The sequence below is a fragment of the Symphalangus syndactylus genome, chromosome 18, assembly GCF_028878055.3.
Source record: "Symphalangus syndactylus isolate Jambi chromosome 18, NHGRI_mSymSyn1-v2.1_pri, whole genome shotgun sequence".
Taxonomy (NCBI): domain Eukaryota; kingdom Metazoa; phylum Chordata; class Mammalia; order Primates; family Hylobatidae; genus Symphalangus; species Symphalangus syndactylus.
Window position 1 is genome coordinate 20,314,433 of NC_072440.2, and position 16,030 is coordinate 20,330,462.

Here is a 16,030-nt window from a genome sequence, read left to right on the forward strand (position 1 = left end):
TCACCGGCCTGAAACCATGTGAGCACCCCGGTGGCACACGGCAAGGCCAGGCTTAAATTATGCTTCCCAGAGCCCAGAGTTCCCTGAAAGGCCAAGGGGACCCAGGGCAGCCCTTCCCACCACTACCCAACTCCAACAGGAACGGATCACCCTGGACAGTGCGCCGTGTCTGGGTCTCCTGCAGCTTAAAGGAGGCTCAAGGTCCAAAAAGTCAGGAAACCTCCAAGGTGAGGCCCAGAATCCAGGAGGCTCCGGAGGCCCTGGCTCCTGACCCACACTGCAGACCCCTGCCCTCATCTACCCTGGAGATAGCACTCCACATCCATCTGCCCCCTGCCTACACCGTGCCGGCCCACCTCCATCCAGGCTGCCCTCCTCGTCCATCCACCACCCTCCCCTTAACTTCCATCCCCCCACCCCCATTATTTTCCCCTAGCCCCGATCACCCGGAAATTGGAGACAAGCAAGGGAGGGGTCCCATGCCACCTGCACCACCTCCTTGGGGAGTTTGTTTGCTGCTGTCTGCCTGATCCTGGCCTCCAGCTAGCCTGGCCTGGCCACAGGCCCAGGGATCCCCAAGCCCCTGTGTCCACAGCTTCCCCTTGCCAGCCTGTAATCATGTAGGGGGTGCTATAGTCTGAAAAATGTGTCCCCCAATGTTCAAGTATAGGAAATTTAATCTCCAGTGCAGCGGTGTTGAGAGGTGTGGACTTTAAGAAATTTAATCTCCAGTGCAGCAGTGTTGAGAGGTGTGGACTTCAAGGCCGTGAAGGCTCCACCCTCATGGAGGGATTTGTGCTGTTATTGTAGGAGTGGGTTAGTTATCGTTCCTGATAACAGCATGGGCTCAAAGTGGGTTAGTTATTGTGTTCCTGATAACTGCATGGGGTCAGCCCTGCCCCTCTCCATGTGTGGATACTTCTGCCCTTCTGCCATGGGATGACGCAGCATGAAGGCCCTCGCCATATGCTAGCTCCTCGTCCCTGGACTTCCCGGCCTCCAGATCCATGAGAAAGTTCTGCTGTTTACAAACTACCCAGTCTCAGGTATTCTGTGATAACAGCACACACAGGACTAAGAGGAGGAATGAGAGGACAGCGTATCTGAGGCCTCCCCCAGAGCTGCCTCTGATGGGGCTGTGTCAGTATCTTAGCTGTTCTCTAACCACATGTGGACATCCGCCTCCCACTGCTATTTCACAGAGGAGAAAACCTAAGATCAGTGAGTCAAACTGACAAGCCCTGGCCCTCCTTGTGAGTGACACGCATCCAACCCTCCCCTGTGGCCCACACTCCCCAAGACTCCAGCCCGCATTGCAGCAGCCTGACCCCTGCCTGGGCCCCTTCCAGCCATTGCCGCCTCCTTCCCCTCACCGGCCCATACCTGCCTTGAGGCACAGTGTCTAGTCCCCTCTGCCTGGCTTTCATGGCTCTATGGCAGCAGTTTCCTCCCTAGAGGCTGAGCCCAGGTGTCAGTTAGATGACTGCAGGAGGAACTGACCTTGTCCCACCAAATGCTGGACCCGCCCTCCATCTGGGCTGGTTTCCTGGCTCCACCTCTTTCCAGCTAGGTCAACTCACCTCTCCAGCCTCAGTCTCCTCCTTTGTAAAACAGGTAACCAGGCAGCAGTGAGAGGCAGCCCCACCCTCCCAGAGCCACTCCTAGGTGCCAGGTGCTTGAGGAGGTAGGGGCACTGTGGTTTTACAGGTGGAGAGCCTGTCAGGGCCAAGCGCTCAGTAAAAAGCAGGTCCATCTCTTGTGAGCCTCGCCTTGCTCCCTCTCTGTGTGGGAGGGTTCCCGAGAACTGCGACCGACTCCCAGGGGGGCTGCTGGACATTCTCAGTGGGATGAGGATAGGGAACCAAGGAACACCGTATGCATGGAACAGCTCAGAAATACACTCTTGGCACGGCGGGACCCCAAGTCTCTGACAAAGTACTGGGCAAGGACAGGGCGGGGGCCAGGGAGCCTGAACCCACACTGCCTCTCCTGCAAGGGGGCCCAGGAGTCCACAGCCTTTTGGAGAGAGTTGGGTGTCTCTGGGAGTCGGGGCAGAGGCTGGATTCTGCCCAGAGGAGACGGCCAGACAGCTACTGTACTGCTGGCTCCAAGCCCAAGGGTCCACCCTTAGCAAGGCATTCATTCCCCAGTGTGGAGAACACCCCTCTTGAGGGTGAAGACAGGAATCACACCCTACCCTGGACGGAGGCTGAGCCCAGAGCTTTGAGCATTCCTGCTGCTGGGGAGCTTTGTACAAAAAGCCCCACCCTCCAATACCTCGCCCTCTAGGGACTCCTCCCTCTTCCTAGCCCTTGCCTTCCCTGGGGGGCTGCCCTCAGCCCAGCCTGCTCAGTAGTTCCCCCACGCTATCCCCTAAGCCTGGAGAGGAATTTCCTGTTTGCTTGTCTTGCTCGGGGTGGTGGCTGACCGCAGAGAACAGCGCAATAGCATCCAGTGAAAGAATGAGTGAATGAGTACCGTGTCCCTCTGCCCCTCTGCCCCTGTGCCTCATGTCTCTGTCTGTCAGATTGTGTGGCACCTGCCCTGAAGGGCTGCCGAAAGGCCTTCATGGGAAGAATAGAACCGATGCCCTGTGTGGTGTCGGGGACAGGGGGACTCCCAAGGGCACAGGGGCCTTGCCATCTCTGCAGAGGAAGGCCAGCAGGGACTGATGGCCAGAAGGGCGGGGGTAGGAGTGGGGGCTGGGAGGGCGAAGGAAGGAGGGATGGAGAGGAGGTTGGAATTGGGTGAGGGCAGTGAGAAGGGGCTGCTCAAGCCTATAATTATTAATTGGGCAGATGATTAATTATTAACAAAGCTTCGGGTTAGAGGAAGGAAGGAACACAGCTTCTTCTAATTCATCAATAGGCCTGTGTTACCAGCCCCTCCGCAAAGGCTTAAGAGTTTCCATGCTTACGGGACCCAGTGGGATAAATCCTCGAGACCCCCGTACTTCGGGCTTTCAGCTCCCTACCCACCTGCCAGCCCACTCAGCCTTACAGGCTCGAATAAACTGCCCCAGCCCATCTGGACAAGAGAAGGGAAGGAGCCAGCTCCGCCCTGCCCTGGCTTCCAAGGTCAGAATGCCCCTGCCCCCACCCCCAGGGCTCCCAGAGATGTGGTGCCTCCCAGGCAGAGGGGCAGCCAGCGCCTTTGGTCTGAGTGGGGGTGGCCATCGTCAGATAACAAAGGAGGCCCAGGAAAAGCCGGGCAGGAGGGGGCTGGGCTGAGTGCTTCTGCCTCTGTGAGAGGGCTCTCCTGGACCCTGGGCTGTCCTGGGTGCCCACCCCCAATCTCTCAGGAGTCAGCGTGGGGTGGGGGCTGCTTTGGGGCCATAGCTCTCTGGAGTCTAGACTAAAAAGGGGCTGGATTCAAATCCTGCCCCTTCCAAACCCTCCTCCGTGATCTTGGGCAGGTCACTGAATACCCTAGGCCTCGGTGCCTTTATCAGCAATGTGAGGCCATCCCAACCCCGAGGGGATTAGAACGGATAACATCCAGAGTCTTGACACAGGCCAGTCCTCTGAGCTGGGTGCAGCCTCACCACATGCCCGGCAGAGGGGCAGCAAGGCCTGCAGGCCCCGTTTCCCCAAATGCTCCCAGGATGGACCTCTCTCTGCCTCCTCGGCCACCCCAAGGTCCTCACTAGCTTCCCTCCTGCCTCTGCAGCAGCCAGAGTCACCGAAAATTCCCCATCAGGCCACATCTCCCTGCTCAAGCCCTCCCATGGCCCCGTCACACTCAGAATTAAAACCCCAACTCCTCTGCGTGCCATGGACCCTGGCCATCTGATGCCTGCGTCTCTGCTGACCTTGCTTCCCTTGTCCCCCAGGCTCCAGCCACACTCCCCACCTTCCTGTCTCCTACACTCTTCAGGCATGGCCCCATTCCAGGGTCCTCGCACCATCCCTCCGCCTGGAACGCCCTTCCTCAGGTCCCTGCATGCTCTGATGCCATGCGTCAGACAGGGTCCCCTGAGCAGCTGACAGAAGTGCTGCCCCTGCCCGCAAGCCCTCTCTCCAGGCCGTCCCCTCCAGCGCTCATCCCTGCAGAGGCAATCCCGCTTTGCTGTTTACGTCTGCCCCGCCCTCGCCAGCCCTCACCCCACTGGCAAGGCCACAGGAAAGCAGGGTCACCACAGGCCTCAGTTACCACTGTTCCCCACCCCCCAGGACAAAGTCTGCCCTGGAGCAGGCACTGCAGGGACAGCGGCTGGATGACACGGAACAGTCCAAAGACGCAGGAGCCCAGATGAGAAGTAGCAACAGACTTGGAGGGACAAATATCCTCTGGTTTGGGGGTGCAGGCCCAGCCTGCGAGTTCCCACACCTGACAGGAGCGCCTCCCCTGCCCAGTGGCCCCAGAGAAAGCCTCTGCTCTGCTGAGTTCAGCGCCGCCCTGCCCTGCAGCCCCGGCAGTGCCAGCCCCTCCCGCCCAGGCTTGCCATCCTCCGGTGACAACGTACAAAGGGCCACTTCAGTACAGAGCCTCAGCTCCATCTCCAGCCTGGTGGGCTGAGCAGAGCGGGGGTACGGGAAAATGGAAGGGAGGGCGCGCCCCCCCTTCCCCACCCTCTGGGGCCTTCTCTAGCATTGGGGACTTTGTCCCAGGCGTTGTACCCCGGGTGGCAGTGGAGGGGTTGTTGGCTGGCAGAGGCTCTCACGCACCAGGTGGCAGGAGGAGGTCTGGTTCAGGAGTCCTAGGCAGTGGGAGTGGATGCTGTTCCCCTGGCACCCACCCTGTGTACAGGGCAGCAGGTGGTGGGCACGCTTGCATGCTCAGGAGGCCCGGTGCCAGATGGAGTGAGGGACAGAGAGGTGCAGACCTGGCGGGAATGATCTGGGCTGGGCAGCAAGGAGGGCAGTGGGCATGGGCTTTGGGTCACACCAGGCCTGATTTTCTGGCCTCAGACCCTCTGTGGCAAACGAGGTGAAACTCAAATCGCCATCCCAACAACCTGAGCTAGTAACCCGTGACTCAAGCCTGGCACCAAGGAACTGACGCTCCCATGACATTCCCAACACTCCCCCTTCTGGGCCCCTCCCCACCCATTACCAAGGCTTGTCCGTCCCACTGCCCGCACTTCCCAAATCCGGGCCCCTCTCCACCCGCCTTCCCTCTTCTGGGCCCCTCCCCACCCACCACCAAGGCAGTCAGTCCCACTGCCCGAACTTCCCCAATCTCCCCCAATCTCCCAACCCTGAGCCTACCGCTCACCGGAATGGCAGCAGCTTCCTCAACGAGCCTCCAACCCGGCCCCCATGGGCCAAGCGAAAGCCACATCTGATGCTGCCCCTCCCAGCTTGGAACCGCTGCCCTCAGGAGAAAGTCCAAGTCCCTCAAGGAGGCACAGAAGTTTCTGTGTAATCTCACCCTTCAATCTCCGTGCCTGTTCCTGGAGGATTCGGCTGAGCTGCACTTCTCTAGGCCTCCCTGACCCCGGCCTACTCCCCAGAACCCCTTGTCCCACACAAGGGCTGTGCTGTCTGACGCTCCTGGGTCCCCAGCCTCAAGCACTGAGCCCCACACAAAAAAAGGTGCTCACCCTCAGTTTGTTGAATGAATAAATGACCACCCCAAATCCACACACCCACACCTTCCAGTCAATGCTGCAGGGCTCTCAGGCCTGTCTGGGGCTCACACAAGTGGCCCACGGTCCTAGTCCTGCCTGCTTTGCCAACTTGGGCTTGTCACACCCCAATGAGGCAGCTTAGCTACGTGAATCCTAAGGGCCCCTTCCAATGGGATAGCGGTGGCAGAGGGGAGATACAAGAAATGACTGGAGCCTTCACGGCCAGGAGGAGTTACGGGAAGACTGTGGGAAAGGAAGAGCAGCTCAGCAGTTAGGATCCTCCCCACCAGCTCACGGCTCTGTGTTCACTGCCTCATGCCTGGTGCTGCAGGTGCGCTGCTGAGTGAGGGAATGGGCTTGAACGTGGCTCTGCCACCGTGGGGACCTGGGGAGGTGACAAGGCCGCATCTGCCTGCAGCCTGCAGCTCCTGGGCAGGAGGGTGGCAGCGTTGCCCCGGGATCTGGGAACCTGAGCATCAGTTAGCTTCCTGCTGGGGGTGGTCCTGATAGAGCAAGCACACAGCTGGCTGGGGCTCTGGGCACCCAGGGAGCCTGCCCTCGGCTGAACAAGGCACCCTGTCTCTTTTCCTCTCCCAATTACTCTCCGTCCACCTCTGCTTGGAGAGGGGATGTGCCCAGGGTCAGGAACCCAGGAGGCTATGAGGGGGTCTTCATCCCAGCCCAGCTCAGCAGAGCCACCAATGTGCCCACTGCTGCTCATCAAGGTGAGGGTGGCAGCCTCCGAGCTCCATGTTCTGGAAGACCCACATTCTAGGTTTGCTGCTCCAGGTTTCCTCCTCTAAGTTCCAGATTCCAGGTTCTCTGTCTGCATCTGGAGGTTCTACCTCTTTTTTTTTTTTTGAGACTGAGCCGAGATTGCCATTGCAATCTTGGCCTGGGCGACAGATCCAGACTCCGTCTGAAAGAATAGGGGAGGGGAGGGGAGGGGAGGGGAGGAAAGGGGAGAAGAGGAGAGGAGAGGAGAGGAGAGGAGAGGAGAGGAGAGGAGAGGAGAGGAGAGGAGAGGAGAAGAGAAGGAAGCTAGCTCTCCATCACAGGTCCCGTGTCGCGTCCACGTGTCTCCTCTTTGGGACACTGTACTTCGTATTCTCTTCGCGGTGCCCAGCAGCAGGGCTCCTGCCCCCTCCTACCTTCTTAGCCTCAGCACCCTTTGGGGCTCTTGAGAGCAGCAGAACCAAAGAGACGGGGCTGCCTGCACTCCCAAAGCGAGAAGGCCCAGCCCAGCTTTCCTAGGCCTGGGATGCCCCCAGGGCTGCAGAGGGGATCCCAAAGCACTCCCCAGCCAGACAGAAATTCCCTTCCCCACCCCATTCCCATCTCTCCAGGATGCTGCCCCAACCCCCTGCCCTTCACCCTCTGCACCAGCTCTCACTGCAATGGCTCCACAAGACAGGTGCTTCCCAAGGGCAAAGACTTCAGGTCAGGGCCTGGCAACTGCTTGGTGGGCACTCTGCCAACACTTGCTGAATGAATTAACCAGGAATGCACAAGGTGCCTAGAGGACTTCACAGCCTAAGAGACGCTAGTTTGTATGTGATGGAGATGTTCATGCTATGTGCATGCACATGTAGCGTGCACAAAACACATGCAAGCAAACTGCAAGCTGTCCACCCTGATGTCAGCAGAGCTGCGCCCCTGCCACCTAGCTCAGTCACCGGCGCAAAATAGGCACTTAGGGAGTAATTGCTGAAAGAACGGATGGACGGATGAGTGCTCTGTACCGGGCACAAAGTGTACTGGGTACAGAGTCAGATGCCAGGAGAGAAACAGAAACTCACCCCACCCAGGATCGGCTCAGATGCGATGACAAATAACGCTACCACAAGGCAGAACTTGACCCATGTGTAGGAGGATAGTGGGAAAATCACTTTGAGGCCGGGATCAGTAACGACATCAGCCAACAGGGATGACCACGCCCACTGGGCTTCAGCATGGAGGTGAAACAAGCAGCCCTGGCTCCTGCCTTGCGGGAGGGGCAGGAGGGGCTTCCTAAGGAGGAGGGGCTCTGGCAGCAGCTGGGCTGGAGGGGGCAGGCTCTTCAGGAGGGCAGGGGACCAGTATCAGCAAAGGCTGGGAAGTAGGAAGGTGAGGCTCACATACAGAGTATGACAATTGCCCAAGAGGCTGGAGCATGGAGGACGCGAGGGAAGAAAGAGGCTGGACCAGCTGCGGAGGAAGGAGGTCAGAGGTGTTTGGACAAAATTCTCAGAGCACTGCATTCCAGGAGCACCAGGCCTGGGCTCCCATGACCCAATTTCCAGGAATTAGAGCAACACAGGCCTCCTGCCGCAGATTCACTTGCTCTGGTGGAAGTGCCTGGTGCTAGGCAAGCCCCATGGTGAGACCCACAGCCGGTCACTGCCCGCAAGCAGTGGCCACAGAATCAGACCACGCAGGAGCCGGCTGTCTCCGGGGCTGCTTTTCTTCCGCTGTTAGAATACAACTGCATTTGTCTGCTTTAAAGGTTTCTCATCTCTTCTAGAACATCAGGAAAGCACAGAGAAAGAAGCAGAGCAGTGTCCCCACCATCCTGCCACCCCTGGGCCTGGCTGGCTTTTGACCGGGCCTTCCTCGCAGGCCTTTCTCTTCCCCATGCACCTTTTGCTGGAACCAACATCAACATGGGTTTCCTGTCACCTTCGGGCAGTGCGCATTTTGCTCTATCAGGCCTTTTTTTTTTTTTTTTTAAGACGGAGTCTCACTCTGTCGCCCAGGTTGGAGTGCAGTGACACAATCTCGGCACACTGCAACCTCTGCTGCCCAGGTTCAAGCGATTCTCCTGCCTTAGCCTCCCGAGTAGCTGAGATTACAGGCACCCGCCACCATGCCCGGCTAATTTTTGTATTTTTAGTAGAGACGGGGTTTCACCACGTTAACTAGGCTGGCCTTGAATACCTGACCTCTGGTGATCCACCCCCTCCCTCGGCCTCCCAAAGTGCTGAAATTTTTTTGCATGATTTCATTTTCATATCTCAGGAACCATGGGCCACAGTGCCAAAATAAATCTCATTTCACTATATGGAAATTGAGTGCTAAGCAGGGGAAGTGGTTTGCTCGTGTCTAGTGTCTGCAGTAAAGCCTGCCTGATGGGTGAGGGACCTGATGAGTTTGTACAGCGTTCTACAATTAACAAAGCATCTTACATACATGGTTTCACTGAATGCCCACAGTGAGTTGGAGGGTATGGCTCTATTTTTCACTTGTGCCCATATCCCAAGGGAAAACCTTCCGAGGGGTGTAGCTGACCCCAGGGTATCAGCCCAGAGAGGCCACGTGGCCAGCTGAACCCACCCATTTTCGCAGAGGGAACCTTAACGTCTGGGGCCCTGGGAAACTTGCCCAGAGTGCCTCAGAGAGCTGAGGATCTCCTGTGTGGTGTGAAGGAGGAGACACCAGACCCCTGTGGGACTGCACCCCTCCCTCTTCCCCTGCCCCCAGTTCAGAGCATTTCTCAGCAGGAACCAGGTCAGATGCCGGCGTAGATGAGCAGGAGCTGGGGAGAGCAAAGTGCTCCGGGCTCAGGGCTGAGCTCTGGTCCTGGAGTGGAGAAAGATAAAGCCTGATAGAGGCCGGGCATGGTGGCTCATGCCTGTAATCCCAGCACTTTGGGAGGCCGAGGCAGGTGGATCACGAGGTCAGGAGATCGAGACCATCCTGGCTAACATGGTGAAACCCCGTCTCTACTAAAAATACGAAAAAAAAAATTAGCCGGGTGTGTTGGTGGGCGCCTGTAGTCCCAGCTATTTGGGAGGCTGAGGCAGGAGAATGGTGTGAACCTGGGAGGCGGAGCTTACAGTGAGCCAAGATCATGCCACTGCATTCCAGCCTGGGCAACAGAGCAAGACTCTGTCTCAAAAAGAAAAAAAAAAAAAAGAAATATGTATCAGGCCGGGCTCAGAGGCTCACACCTGTAATCTCAGCACTTTGGGAGGCGGAGGCAGGTGGATCACTTGAGGTCAGGAGTTCGAGACCAGCCTGGCCAACATGATGAAACCCCGTCTCTACTAAAAATACAAAAATTAGCCGGGTGTGGTGGTAGGCGCCTGTAATCCCAGCTACTCGGGAGGGCTGAGGCAGGAGAATCACTTGAACCCAGGAGGCAGAGGTTGCAGTGAGCTGAGATTGTGCCATTGCACTCTAGCCTGGGCGACACAGTGAGACTGTCTCAAAAAAAAAAAAAAAAAGACAAGAAATATTTATCAAATGCCTTCTACGTGCCAGGCACAGAGCCAGGCCCTAGTGCATGCCCGGTGCCAGCCCAGGGGCCCAACCCATCCCTGGTCACCTGCAGCTCTCCCTGTGCCCCTCTCCTGCGGCAGCCACCATCACTCACCCACCACAATTTGCCACAACCACGTGCCAGGCCCCAGGTAGCAAGATGAGGACTCACCACGAGAGATTTGCCCAGTGCATTAGGCAAGCTCTGGGCATCATGCCCTGCCTGGGACTTGCTTCCAGGAAGAGGCAGAGGCAGCAAGTGAAAGCATGGCGGGGGCAGTGGGGCAGGGATGAGCGTGGTCTATGAAGAGCTGGTGGGGCAGAGGCTACGAACACAGGCGGGGGCTGGGTCACAGGATCTGGGTTACAAGGGTTGGTGATTGGGAAATCTAGTAGCCACTACAGATGCCAGGGAGCTGGGAACTGGCTCTTGGAGTGCACAGGCCTCTGTATCGTCAGGGCAGCATTTTTTATTTTTTTTAATTTTTGAGATAGGGTCTTGCTCTATCACTCAGGCTGGAGAGTGGTGGTGCGATCTCAGCTCACTGCAGCCTTGACCTCCTGGGCTCAAGTGATCTTCCCCCTCAACCTTCCAAGTAGATGAGGCTATAGGCATTTGCCACCACACCTGCCTAATTTTTTTTTTAATTTTTTGTAGAGACAGGGTCCCACTATGTTGCCGAGTTTGGTCTCAGACTCCTGGACTCAATGAATCCTCCTGCCTCAGCCTCCCAAAGTACTAGGATTACTTTGGGAGTCCAAGTCAGTATTTTTTAAACTGTGGGCTTCCAGCCCTCCCATTGTGAGATGCTGACTCAGCAGGGCTGGCTAGGGTCTGGCAAACAGGTACTTTATGCAGGCCGCCCAGGTGACATTGAGCAGGCCTTCCAGAGACAGGGCCCAGGACAGTGGCAGAAGGAGGGCCTTGAAGGGGAAGCCTGGAGGCCAAGAGGCTAAGTGATGGCTGTCTCAGGGCTCCAAGCCTCAGGGAGCAGGCCCTGCTGGGAGCCCACGGGAGAGAAGGAGCAGGTCTGGGTGACCGAGGGAGCCTGCTCTCTGAGGGTCCTATAGGCTGGACACAATCCCAGCCCTGCCACTTCCCAGCTGTGGGCCCCCAACTCTGGGTACCCTCAAAGTGCCAAACGGATGATAATAGTGCCTGCCTCTCAGCAAGTTATGAGACATCTCTGGGAGAATGCATAGAAAGTGGTTGATTGGCCCTGGGCCCAGCACATAGTAAGTGCTTGATAAAGAGCGGCAAATGATGATGACCTGGAGGCCAAGGTGGGGAAGACAACCGTGGGAGCCATCCACCACCAGGCCTGCCAGCTAGAGTCCCAGAACCCACTGGGGCCGGTCTCCCTCACTTAGAACCCTGTCTCTGGGCTGTTCCTTCTGGGAAGTTCCTGGCCTGCCCAGAGAGGACAGCCGGAGGGCAGGCTCTGAGGTCCTGGCACGTGCACAGGTCTGTCTCCCTGGCCTGGCCCTCACCCACCCCTCTCAAGGGATTCCCACTTCGGTAAGAACCAAAGTTTCGAGCCAAATAAGTTCATAAACAATAAGGTAATTAGGTGTGTGAATGATTTCCATTGTTTCAATTTTATTTTTATAGAAAAGATGAAAATAAGTGAGCCAAAAGGGGGAATTCCACTTCAGGCAGCCCAAGGAGAAATACGTGACGAGTCGGTTAACTTCCTGACTTATGGGCAAGGCCGTGGGTCCCCTTGTCAACTCCATGCTGAGAGGGGGTTCCTGGCCTGCTTCCAGCCCATTGGCAGCTCCGCCCCTTCCCGAAGCCTCACTGTCGCCTTCCTGGCGGTGGGAACAATAGCCCCTCCCAAGCAGGTCCCTGTACCCTCCCTCTGTAGTGTGAGGCTGCCCTCTGGAGGGTCAGTCCCTTCCATCAGGGATGGAGAAGGAGTAATAAGCAGGACACCTGGACTGAGAATCATTCATTCATCCATCCATTCATCCATCCATCTGCACATTTAACTGAGGGCCTCCTCAGTACCTGTGTCGCTGAAAGTCTATCAGGAACACGTAACAAACATGCCAAAGACACGGGTGTGGTGCTCTGGGAGCTGACAGCAAGAACACCGGGTAGCATGTGGGCTTCCCTGAGCCAGAGATGCTGCAGCTAAGATGTAAAGAGTGGGTCAGTGCAGGCTGGGCGTGGTGGCTCAGGCCTGTAATCCCAGCACTTTGGGAGGCCGAGGCAGGTGGATCACAAGGTCAGGAGATGGAGACCATCTGGCCCACATGGTAAAACTCCATCTCTACTAAAAATACAAAAATTAGCTGGGCATGGTGGCACGTGCCTACACTCCCAGCTGCTCAGGAGGCTGAGGGAGGAGAATCGCTTGAACCAGGGAGTCGGAGGTTGCAGTGAGCCGAAATCGTGCCACTGCACTCCAGCCTGGTGACAGAGTGAGACTCTTGTCAAAAAAAAAAAAATAAAAAGAGTGGGTCAGTGTGAACAAGAGACTGCACCTCGATTTCCCCATCTGTAGAGGGGATTATCCTCGAACCTCTGTCACTGGCTGCCATAGGAACACAACACATGCTGGCTATTGATATTTTTATGGGCAGGAACGTGTATATGGGAGGGGCTGTAGTGTCGGGGGAAGAGCAGAAGGGGAGAAGGGTCTGTCTGACTTGGGTTGTGGGGCTGGTGTCACAGAGGAAGGGGGCCATGAGGAAGCTTTTGATGGACAACAGAGTTACAGGCAACAGTGAATGGAAGAGGAATTCAAGTCGAGGGAACAGTACAGCAAGGGAATGGAACATGAGGTTTGGGACCGGCTTGGGCCACATCTCCGAGCTCTCATTGGCTTAAGCTTGGGGCCCATTCTGTGCAGAACCCCAAGGCCAGGCCAAGGTGGAGAGGAGCCTCTGGAAGGAGGGGCTAGAGCAAGTGTGCGTCAGGGTCAGGGGTGAAGAGGGTCTCAGGAAGGGGAGGACACCAGGAGCTCTCCGTTCCCTCAAGCCTCACCCCAGGGCTGGTGCAGGGTGGCCCCTCACCTCCAGCCCTCCCATGCCTCCCCCTGAAAGCCCTTCTCACCTACAGTATCGCCCGCAGCTCCCAAATCTAGCTGACCAACACTCTCTGCATCCTTTCCTCCTCATTCAACCATCATCTATTAAGCACCCACTGAATGCCTGGGGACTAAAGCTGGCATGTACCAGCTCCCATTATGACACTCTTGTTAGGCCATGGGTGGCTTAAAATCAGCCATATGGGGAGGATTTACACCATGGCGATCGGCCAACTCATCAGGGGTTTGTTTCCCAGAGAGCCAGTTGCCAGCCTACTATTGCCCCCGGTTGGAGCAATGGGTCTGGAAAGGCAGGCCCCTGGGCAGGCGCACTCAGTCAGAAAAGGAAGACATCAGAGACACGTAAACAGCACATCTCGGGGAGCAGGTGGTGTAGTCTCCGAGGAGGCAGGGGTGAATCGGGAGACTCATTCTGGAAGGAAGCAGTAAATGGCCACTGGAAACTATGCCAAGCTATTCAAATAGTAACAGTGCACCTCACCCCCATTTTATTTATTTATTTATTTATTTTGAGATGGGAGTCTCATTCTGTCGCCCAGGCTGGAGTGCAGTGGCGCAATCTCAACTCACGGTAGCCTCTGCCTCCAGGTTCAAGGGATTCTCTTGCCTCAGCCTCCCAAGTAGCTGGGATTATAGGTGCCCGCCACCATGCCCAGCTAATTTTTGTATTTTTAGTACAGACAGGGTTTCACCATGTTGGCCAGGCTGGTCTTGAACTCCTGACCTCAGGTGATCCACCCACCTCAGCCTCCCAAAGTGTTGGGATTACAGGCATGGGCCACCGAGCCTGGCCTCAGCGCCATTTTAGACACAAGAAAACTGAGGCACAGAGATGCAAAGTCACCAGCCCACGATCACACAGTGAGAGAGGCAGGGCTGGGATTTGAACGGGGCCACTAGATCTGGAATCCCTATTTTTAGTGACTCTTTCCTTGCCCCCAAGCAGCCAGCACAGGGATAGGCAGACCATCAGTGCCCAGGGGTATCCACTCCCCAACAGATTCTAATCTCCTCAGGGCAAGGCCTATGTCCTCTCTGTCCAGCACAGTAAATTATTACCCCTACCTGAGGACATCGTGGTCCAAGACCTGGTCCCCACATGGAAGGCTTGGAGGTGGCTAAGATGAGGGGCTGCATCACTGCACTCTGGGGAGCAAAGAGGCTCTGGCTCTTGGGGAGCACAGCAGGATACCCTGAATGCCTTGGCTGGGCGGGTGGGTGCCCACGAGGCCAAGACGGGCTGTCTTTGCAGACCACCCTGCCTCTGGCCACTCCTCACTGCTTATGTAGTCTCTTCCCAGAATTGCATGAGGACCACGCAGTTCCCCCACCCTCAGCTCTCTGCCGTTCACGTCCAGCCCAGCCCTGTCGTGATTCTCATGGCCACTGCCCAGTGAAGCTGGCCTGGCCCACCAGCTGGCATCGGCATCCTCATTTTCCAGGTAATAATACCACAGCCAGCGATCTCTTGAGTGCTGCTCAGGTGCCAGGCACCCTGTATGCATCCTCTCATTCAATCCTCTCTGCAACTCATTCCACAATTAAATTCTCCCCCATTTGATCACACCTGGAATCCGAGCACTTTGGGAGATAGAGGCAGGAGGATCACTTGAGCCCAGGAGTTCAAGACCAGCCTGGCCAACATAGCAAAACCTCATCTCTATTAAAAACTTTTTAAAAAATTAGCAGGGTGTGTTGGCTCACGCCTGTAGTCCTAGCTACCCAGGAGGTTAAGGCAGAAGGATCCCTTGAGCCCAGGAGGTCGAGGCTGCTGTGAGCTATGATCACACCACTGCATTCCAGCTTGGATGACAGAGTGAGATCCTGTCTCAGAACAAAAACAAAACCTCCCCATTTCACAGATGTGGAAACCGAGGCTCAGAAAGCTGACTTCCTGAGGTGGTCCAGTTACTACAGAAAAATCATCAGGGTTGGGCGAGGTGGCTCACGCCTGTAATCCCAGCACTTTAGGAGGCCAAGGTGGGTAGACCACTTGAGGTCAGGAGTTCGAGACCAGCCTAGCCAACCTGGTGAAACCCCATCTCTATTAAAAATACAAAAATTAGCCGGGTGTGGTGTTGGGCGCCTGTAGTCCCAGCTACTCAGGAGGCTGAGGTGGGAGAATCGCTTGAACCCAGGAGGTGGAGGTGGCAGTGAGCCAAGATGGCACCACTGCACTCCAGCCTGGGCAACAGAGTGAGGCTCCACCTCAAAAAAAAAAAAAAAAAAAAAAGAAAAAAAAGAAAAGAAGAAGGAATCACCAATATGCCTCAAGTAGCCCTGACCACACCAAGGGCACCAGGCAGACCCTTAGAATGGGTCTGAGCCAGTGGCATCCTCCCAGGCAGGTCTTGGCTCCCTGCCGTCCTCAGGACCAAGTGCCAGCTCCCTGCTGTGCCCTCCCACCTCACCTCCACCTGGCCTCCCTGCCAGCCTCTCCCCTGTCTTCATCTCACTTCTTCCAGGGGGCACCCACAGTGCCTGACTGTCCCCACTGCCACCTCTCAACGCACGCCAGGCACTCACACCTCTGAGCCTTTGCTCATGCCATCCCCTGGGCCCACAACGCCCTTCCCACGTTTCTCTGCCCAGAGATTCTGGCAGTTTCCTGTCATCATCTCTTCCAGTAAGCTCTCTCTTCCTCTTGGGCTGGGACCCCTCTTTCAAACTTTCCTAGGACCCAGAGCGGCTCCCCTTAGCACTCCTTAGACTTAAAACCCCCTCAGAGCTGCAGCTCCTGGGGGTGGGGGCTCTCCCCTCCATCCTTCTGCTGGGCTCCATGTCTGGATCTTTCATAACTGCTCCCCCTCCAAGTGACACGCCAGTGCTCACAACTCCCCCATCAAGGCGAATCTGGACTGGTGTGTTCCAGGAATGAAGTGGGAGACAAGGGAGGAATCCCACTGGGGTAGTGTGTCTGCCCACACCCCATCAGGGGCCTTCAGGCGCGTCTCCCGGGGCTGGGGGTCATCTGACCTTAGACCACTAGGTCTGGCCACGCGGCATCCCTTCCTGCTGCACCCCAGCTCAGGCACCCCACCATACACACACCCAGGCGCACTCCCCTCCCCACCCCCGGTTCCAGAACTCACTATTTGCAGATATTTATAGAGCCCTCCCTCAGCCAGGTTCCCTCCCCCGCCCTGGGCAGAGCAGTGCAAGG

The 16,030-nt window shown here is 56.7% G+C and overlaps 1 protein-coding gene across 9 annotated transcripts in view; it reads right to left on the reverse strand.

Moving 5' to 3' along the window:
* Nucleotides 1-16,030, reverse strand: part of MGAT3 (beta-1,4-mannosyl-glycoprotein 4-beta-N-acetylglucosaminyltransferase) — a 44,899-nt gene that overhangs the window by 17,972 nt on the left and 10,897 nt on the right. The window lies entirely within an intron of this gene.